We start from the raw sequence: 9403 nt of genomic DNA, 5'->3' as shown, positions 1-9403 counted from the left end.
AATGTCAGTTTTAGAGAAGAAAACTAGTTTCTATAACTTGTAACAATAAGCTGTTATGGCCCAGCAAAAGCCATCCGTACTAAAATAAATTACTCCAATTTTTGTTTTAGACAGTGTTTTATACTCCAGAATAGCCATTTATTTTAGTACGGATGGCTTTTGCTGGGCCATAACAGCTTATTGTTACAAGTTATAGAAACTAGTTTTCTTCTCTAAAACTGACATTGGTTATAATTTATTTATTTATAATTAATTTATACTGGGAAACCAGTGGACACATAACTCTTTACGTCCTAGGGTTGTAATATATTCAGGCTATACCTCTCTCTCAGTTAAGTCACTCTCATTTTAAATGGATTTATTCTAGAAATTCACATCAATGTATTTTTCAATAGACTGTTTCAATTTATGGAAGGAAACATTTCCCATGTCATTTAATGAGAATCAAATGTTATATTATTACAATTGTCTGAATTTAAAACTAACTGTGAATGTACCAGATGAAAAATCAGAAAAGTGATGCAGTGTGCTGAGAATACTGCCAGCAGTACTTGGAGTAACAGTCCAAATGCAGGGAATAACAGCATCAATCCTATTTATTTAATCAAACGTTTCTCCATTTTAAAGGCAGCGTAACAGGAACAATAAGTTGAAGCATAACAGATTTTTTTCTGTGCTCCCCCAGTTTGTCTTTGAAGGCTTGCTCTGCATATTATGTAAGTAAATAAACTTGAAAATGCAACTCGGCAGTTGTATCATTCGGGAGTAATTCTCCTATTGCCACCATCACATTACACCTTGATGGGCAGTAGAGATACAACAAGGGTTGTGCAAGGAAAATATTAAAAGGATTGAAGACAACCCAATGTTCCTCCAAAACATTTTCACTTTTGAGGGAGGCAGATTGACAGATGGACAATAAACTGGCACCAAGGAGCCAAGTTTATTTTTCATTTTTTTTAAATTGGACTGCATATCTCTTATTTTTCACCACTGTTTTCATGTCTATGAGATGGGTTTCCCAGGACACGTGAAATCTGATCAACAAGGAATGGTGGGGAGGGACACATCTGACAGATGAGAAAGGAACAACAGGAGTGTTTTCCTCTCTAACAACGAACCCACATGCCCTTTCACCCGCTCGTGCCAGGTTTTCCCAAACTCGCATGCTTTTGCCTTTGTGATTTACTGATTCATCATCTTCACAATTGGAACTCCCTCCTTCAATAACATTTGTGCAATCAGACAACCAGGTAATCAGAACCCCACCTTCAAACAAATTTTAGCAGAGGTTCCGGCATGAAACCTACATTTTCAGGATTTGCATGGACTCCAAATCCCACGCTAACGTATGTGCTCCAATTATGCCTTGCAAAAGGAGGTTGTGGAGGCAGGTACAATAACAATATTTAAAACCCATTAGAACATGTGCTTGAAAAGGAGAAGTTTAGATGGCTTATGGGCCAATGCAGGCAAATGGGGTTAGATTAGATGTGGTGCCTTGGTTGGAATGGTCAAGTTGGACCGAAGGGCCTGTTTCTGTGCTGTATGACTCTTATGTATATTGGAATCATTGTCACCACAATTCCATTAAATAAATTTGGACTTAAATAGACATATACATTGTGCAAAGGATTCAAGTACAATAGCCAATACTTTGATTACTACTATGAAAAATGTCCTATTTTCCGAGAGGATTGGAGGCCCCAAGATCAGACACGGCAACTTATTTATTTTTCACCGCTGGTTGAATAAAGTAATCTGCAAAACTAGTTGCTCCTGAAATAAAATGTGTACCTCAAGTCATAGGTAATTCCACCTGGAAAGGTACCCATTCCATGACAAGTGTCCTGTCTTGTAGAAACTAGAATGAATATTTCTAAATAAAAACGAGCATCACAGTCTGCTTTTTAAATTCAGAATTGTTTTGACGACTTACAATAATTGAAAGTCAATTATGCAAAGCCAAATTTAGATGTTTCAGGATGATATTATTGGGTATTGTACATTTCATTATCAGCCAATTACAACTTTAGCAGCTATGCAAAGTGCTTTTTAGTGACCCATACCAACAGTCCCTTTATCGGGATAAAATGACCCTTCTGAAGAAGGGTCCGGTCCCAAAACATGACCTAGCCATGTTCTCCAGAGATACTGCCTGATTGCTGTTACTCCAGTACTTTGTGTCCTTTTGTCTCTTTATGGAGGTATTTTGTTGGGCAGTAAAAATCCAGTTTTTATGATGGCTGAGAACAGTCTAAATAATCATCAAGATTTTGCTACACTGAACTAAAATAAGGAAAAAGCAGAAATACATTCATCATCATGACAGATGTTTTTCTAAGTGGTGATACATTATAAAATGGCGCCTTGAAAGTGCCCAATCTGTCATAGTAAAGGGTGCATCAGATTAGTCAGATAGAACAAACAAATTTGAGATCATATGGGATCAGATTTATTTGGATGTGTTAAAGAGAGGCAGGGAGAGCCCAATGCATTAGGCATTTTGGGAAAAGTCAGGCTATGTTGAGAAAAGGAGCGTGCAATGTGAATGAGACAACTGTTTAGTATGTTCTACAGCAACACTACTTGCATGCAGAGCATCTTTCATGTAGTAAAACATCCCAGAAGAATTATTAAATCACATTTGATGTGGAGTTTTAAAAGGACATATTAGGGCAGATTACCAATTGGTTGGTTAAATAGTTATGTTTTAAGTAATGTCTCAAAGGAGGGTATAGAAGGTAGAGAAACAAATATATTTATTAGTGAATTTCAGACTTTTGGCCCAGGCAGCTGAAGTTAAAACCACTAATGATGGATTACTATGACTCTACAAAAGGGCAGAATTGAATACATAGTAGATAGTGGATGCAGCAAGTGAGATAAGTAGAGCTGAGGCTATGAAAGGGTTTCAAATCAAATATTGTAATTTTAAAACTATGGTATTGGCAACACAGTTAGAAATGCAGGATTAATGGGAGCACAACTTACTGCAAGTTAGGATGGTTCTGAAAAGATGTGGATAGGTTAAGGTGAGAGGAAAAATGTAATCTGGAGGTAACAAGGGCATGGATGAGGTTTACATCAGCAGCAGAGCAATGTTGGACAATGTTAAGGAAGTGGAAGCGGGAGGTTTTGCTGACTGCACAGATAGTGAGTTAAAAGTTTACCTTCAGGTTGAAAATGGCACTGAGGTGCAAACAATAAGGCTTAGCTTCAGATAGGGAAAGGAAGGCGAGAGTCCTCGTGAAATATAATTTGTGGTGGGGATCGAGGACAATGGCTTTGTTCTTACCAAAAATACTTGCAGAACATTGTTGCTGATCATTAACTGGATGTCTGACAAACTGTGTGACAAATCAAATGTGTCAAAAGTGGATGTGGCGAAGTCTCCATAAAATTGTAAAAACTGATGATTTTTTTAGCTGATGTCAATGCGAGAAAGCAATTAGATGAAAAATAGAGCCACTGAGATATTTTTATGGGACTCCTGAGATATGAGAAGAAGTTGTTATTGCAGGTGACTATCTGGATAATTCGTGATGGAAATAAATATGGAAGAGCCCGCTACCTGAATGAACAGAGAAGGATAGTGTGGCCAATGGTGTCAGAGGTTGCAAACTCATTAGGGAGAGTACTAAGGGTCATTTACCCATACCCAGAATCATATCGCCTGTCATTTGTGCCTCTGATGTGGGCTTGCCAGTTTTGTTGCAGGACAGAAAATTGAATGGAGGGAACCAAGCATGGAGTTGTGTGAGAAATGGGCTTGGAATTGAAGCTTCAGAACACTTCTAGGTATTTTTGGCATGAATGATTCGAAACAAAACTCAAGTTTGCAAGGTAGGGAAGATTTTGGGTAAGATCAAAAGTAAGTTGTTTCTTAGAAGAGTGCAGGTAACCAGAGCTGTGAAAGAGATCAAGACCTTTGAAATGTTAACATCAGGATGGCAATCAAAATGTTAACATCAGGCTGGCAATCAATTAATCTAAAGAATCAATTAACCAGGAGATCCCTGTCCTAAAATGGAAGATATTAGAAAAGTCATGAAAGGAAACAGGAACAAAACTAGGGAAAGGCATGAATTCAATGCTAGAGTAGTGTGGGCAAAATAAAAATGTGTGTTATCATCACATTGCTGTGAATTCATGATTAACAGGCAAGTGTGCTTCCTAATACTAATGTTAATTGTTAATGTTCAAGACATTGACATTTTCATATTTAAAGTGGTGCATCATTATCACAATCTTTTTATGGTTACTGTTGAATTCTCCCTTGCTTTTCAACTGTGTCTTTTCATTTTCCATATGTGTGTAATAATTAGCCAACTTTCTCCCAGGCCTCACTTGTGGCTGTCCTTAAGTGACTTTCAGGGGTGTGCAGTGTGATGGTTCATTAATTTTATTGTTCTCTGACTTTGGGAGGTACTTGCTTCTCAGAAGATTAGAATTTCCCTGTAAGTGAGGTGAGCTTATTGTGGCATAAAACCTACTTGCCACTACTTACTCTCAGCACTGTAGCTCATTGCACCGGTTTCTGAGCCTTCTTTGATCTAAATACCAATATTAGGCCAATTGTACAACCATGAATATAAAATCTATCCAAAATTCAGGTGAATAATTGGAGCGTAGTTGATAGCATCTGAATGGAAACATTGGTGTCATTTAAGTTTGGTTATTGCAGCACTTATGTTTCTTACAAATATCAACTTTTTATGTGATAAGTCTGTCTCTACTGCCCCTCAGTGCTGAGAAATGAGAGAACTGACTGCTCTTAGCCTATGAAGCACAGGACTCACTGTATTTCCAGTGAATGGAGAACATATAATAATTCTTTCCAGTTCAATGCAAAATTTCAGCAGCTCCTAAAGTCATTGGTCACTGACTCTGTTTTTTCATAATGGTTAAGAGCTGAAGTACTGTGACCTGAAAGGGAAGAAAAGGAGAAATAAATGATCATGTCACAGGAATTAGGCTATATTAACAATTATCTTACAGTTGAATGATGACGAGGAATAAATTGCCACATTTCCCATGTTGCAGCTGTAGACCACTAATTGAGTCAATTTTAGTGTTTCCCAAATAAGATCATGTTAATTACAGACAAACTCATGGATTTAAATAATAGTTATTATATAATTTAATTGCATCATGTCTATTTTCATCCTTGGTGCCCTGGGACATTTATTGTATTAAAGACCATACATAAATATACAGTGATGTGATGCAGACTGATATTTGTTCCCCCCCCCTTTTGTCTATCAAAAGGATGAGAGAGATTTAAAGATCAATCTGTAGATCACCATCAAACTTCATCTGAAATATTAATTTATCAATTTATTAAATGTTTAAAAGTGTGGTCTTTGATATAAATCAATGTTATTATATTCACATTGATAACTGCAGACTCTGAGCTCTGAAAATAACTCCTTCTTTATGATGTTACTGGGATGGTTCAATGATGGAAAGTGTTTATTTCATTCTCCTTAAGTAGTTTCTTAAATATTATTCCTCATCCCAAAGATATGAGAACATCTGCAAAATTTGCTGGATAGCGCGTAAACATTTGCTTCCTAAAGGATGACAAATATTCAAGGATGATTCTCTAATCACAATCAAACTTCATCTGAAATATTCAATCATTTTATTTAGTGTACGTTAATCGTCTTGCCTTTTATAGATGAATCGTTTTTAGTTTGTTCACATTGATAACAATGAATCAGTGCATGTTGAAAGAACCGTAAGTTCAGGGTCCTACCAATGTTCAGAGTTATTTGATTTACTTTTTCATTTGTACAGTTGCATTCAGAAGGTGAACAATTCTGAAGGATAAAAAGAAATGACAATAGCACCACCCACTCAGTCCGAAACTCAGCATATTGTGAACCTTAAGTTATTTCTTCCTTTAAATCCAAACCCCACAAGGTGTCCTCACTGCGGCAGTATCAATCCGTCTCTTGCCTCCTGCCTTTATTCTTCCTCCCTCCCACATCAAATCTGGACCAAGATTCAATATTCTTTCTTAAGATATTAAAGAGCTCTGCTAGTCACTATAATTACGAGGGTTCTTCATAATTCTGTATTATATGGTTTACCTAAAGTATTTCCAGATACACAATTGAAGATAAAGTACATATTTTCTTCAATTACAGATCGTCCAAGACAATTAAAGAGCCATGGGAAGTTTATGGCTTAAAAAACAGATAGCGGGCAAGGCTTAACTTCTCTGACCTCATTATTATATGTACGCACATAAAATTTACATTAAGTGAAATCTAAAGAGCTGCTATTGAAAGAAAGTAATTAGTGAGAGAAAAATCAGAATTGTGCGTGCTATGAGATGAATGCAGTAAAGTGTACCATTGACATTGGGTAAACGATCAGAGAGAGAAATTTTCAGTGGGGAGACCTCCAAACCTTTTCCATATTACTTAATAAAGTATATTTAAATTTATGATTCCATCATCCCAAAGCTTCAACTTTTACTACTGTCGATTTACTTGCCACTCAACGAGCTCCCATTCTACATTTATGGCACACTCTATCATTGTTTCTTATACACAATGTTCGCTTTATAGTATACAGTCAATATGCCTTCACTCTTTCATAAATACAATGAAAACTGAGGAAGGTAAAAGTGAGAGGGTAAAGTATTAAAGGTATTTGGATGTTCAATCAAACTCATATGGAAAATTTGGTCACAAAGACCTGGGCAATATTTGCAGATGCTCTCATTCCAAGACATAGCCTGCTTCATTGAAGCCCCTCTGGTCATGCTGGGAAACAGATTGCAGTGCAGCAGATGGCTTATCTGCTAGTGTCATCCTTTTCGGACACTTTTCAATGACATGGAAGTTACATTTAAAGTGGCACCAAGGTATATTGTTAACAAAATCAAACAGATGCACTACTTACAAAATGTCAGTATTTCATCCATTATAACACAATCCCCCCACAAAACTATATTTTTATTGTAGTATTAGATTGGTCCATCAAATAACATTTGTTAATTATTCGCTTTAAAGCAAAATCGTTATAAACGATTGGCAAATTTATATATGTTGATTTTTAAAAACCTGCAGTAAACACGAGTTGTTTGGTTCTCTATTATGTGCCCTGTAAATAACTATTATAACCCAAAAGTCTAACATTTGGACTAATTCCAAATAGGATCAATTAGCAAATTTATTAACGTTTGGTCGACACTCCATTAACTAAAGGCATGCAGTCCCATTTTATTCCCATAGATGGTGCAGTTTGTAAACAATGCCTTGCTGCAAAGCAAATCAATGATAATTTCATCTTAAAAACCAATCCGTCCTCACCAACAAGCACAATGTTGAATTTGGGAAAGAATCGGAAACCTTCCTATACGTTTGTGTTGGGGTCATGTGTCTCGTGTTCTTTTTTGTGTGTGACTGCTATGTAGTTTCGTTCGGTACCTTGGTACTGAATGACAAATAAAGCTCTGTTGAACTGTTGAACTGTTGTTGAACATAGGATAAAAGCTTTGTGCTGATTTAATTACAGCAAAAAGTCACAGCCAGCTCACTTTATTCAATTAGCAGCTTAAAACCAACATCTTAAGCAGAAAAAAGAATGAAATCACGCTTAGAAGAATTGCTTGTAAGAAGAATAAAAGTACTGGAGGTGAAGTATACTAGGGTGATTGTGAAATGTTTTTTATAAACGTTGCACAAATACCCTGTGTGAAATTGAGAAAAATGTTTTACAATCAGGCTTCTACATTTCATCACATGTCTTTACATTTCCTCAATAGAACATGAAATATGTTCAGCCAGTTGTTAAATCACCCTGCATGTTTGCAGCTCAATGATAGCCAAGGAATAGTTTTGGTTGTAATTAGCCTGTTTGCTTGGCATAGAACATTCAATTAAATGAAGGAGGGTTTTCACACTCTATCTTAAAATAATATCCACAAAAATATTTAATTCATCATATTGGTTATTCCTACATTAGTGTAAAGTTGCTAACAATCTCCACTGACAAAATTCTAACGGTGATGAATTATAAAACTGGTGTGAAGTTATGAGTTATTTCTGGTTTCCAGTAAACCCAAATAGCCATCCCAACAATAAAAGGTTTGGAAAACCCTTTCTCAATATAATCTGAATAATCATGAAATGATTTAATCTGTTAAGAGTAAGTATCTTTTGATAATTTCAATCAATTGCCTGTCCTTTTGCAGACACTGTTGTACACAATATCTGTACAAGGCATCGGGGAAGATTGTGGAGGAATATCAATAATAAAAGATGACCTCCAATAACCTTGTCGGCAAACCTTTGCTCTGCTGATACGTTTCACACTTCATGTATTGGACTATTAAAACGGATTTTCAGCATTCTTCTTCTTCTTGCGTTTGAGGCAGCAGAAATTATGTAACGCCCTCCAGGCGCTGTAGCCAGTGCAATGTGCTGTTGTCAAGAGCCGTGAGGTCTACCCCTCCACCAGGAGGACAGTGCAGTCGAAAATGACGTGCTGCACTGTTTGCTGGTCTGCTCCACACACACAGGCTGCTGATGAACGCAACCCCCAACGATGCACGTTGGTGTTGAACCGGCCGACCCCTGTGCGGAGCCGGTTCATGGCAACCCACTCTTTGCGGGGCATGTCCGAGCCAGGTGGGGCTGTGGTGTTCGGTGCGACAGTGAATTGTGGAGGTCGCAATGTCTGTTCCCAGCTGGTTCTCCACGCTCCTAGTATGTTGAAACCGGAGCCACAGAGGGTCGCTGCATGACAGGAGAAAGGATGACGAGATGACAGGCGTTGAGGTCCCAGTTGCTGTGAATGCTGGGCGAGGTGGTGCAAAGGATGTTTGCCATCCGATGGGGCCTTGCACACCAGCCTATGAGTGAAGATCTCTCTGCGAAGCTTGGCGGGTGCGATACCTGCGAGCACCGGCAGGAGATCCGTCGGAGTAGGGCGTAGGCAGCCAGTAATGATCCGCATGGAGTCGTTGAGGGTGGCGTCTAGCTTGCTGGTATGAGCGCTGCGGCACCATGCTGGGGCGGCGTACTCAGCGGCGCTGTACACGAGTGCAAGAGCACTGGTTCGAAGAGTAGATGTCCTGGCGCCCCATGACGATCCGGCCAAGCAACGCAGGAGGTTGTTCCTTGCTGAGACTTTAGCACGGAGAGCTTCAAGGTGTTGCTTGTAGGTCAGCATTGTATTTTCAGCATTGAGGATGACACTAGCCCGTGACAAGCAAAGCCCAACGCAGTGTTTACTGAAGTCTGATTTTCAGGACATAGGCAACACCATGGGCTACACCTTAGTTCCCTCACTCCAGCCTTCCTAGTACAATTAAGAGACCACGTTCCCCTAAATATTTCCATCAGTTCCGATGTAGGCTTCCCTTTCTGTTTTCCTTTCGACA

Source organism: Rhinoraja longicauda, chromosome 27 (genome assembly GCF_053455715.1).
Source record: "Rhinoraja longicauda isolate Sanriku21f chromosome 27, sRhiLon1.1, whole genome shotgun sequence".
NCBI classification, from domain to species: domain Eukaryota; kingdom Metazoa; phylum Chordata; class Chondrichthyes; order Rajiformes; family Arhynchobatidae; genus Rhinoraja; species Rhinoraja longicauda.
This window is presented reverse-complemented; position numbering follows the sequence as displayed.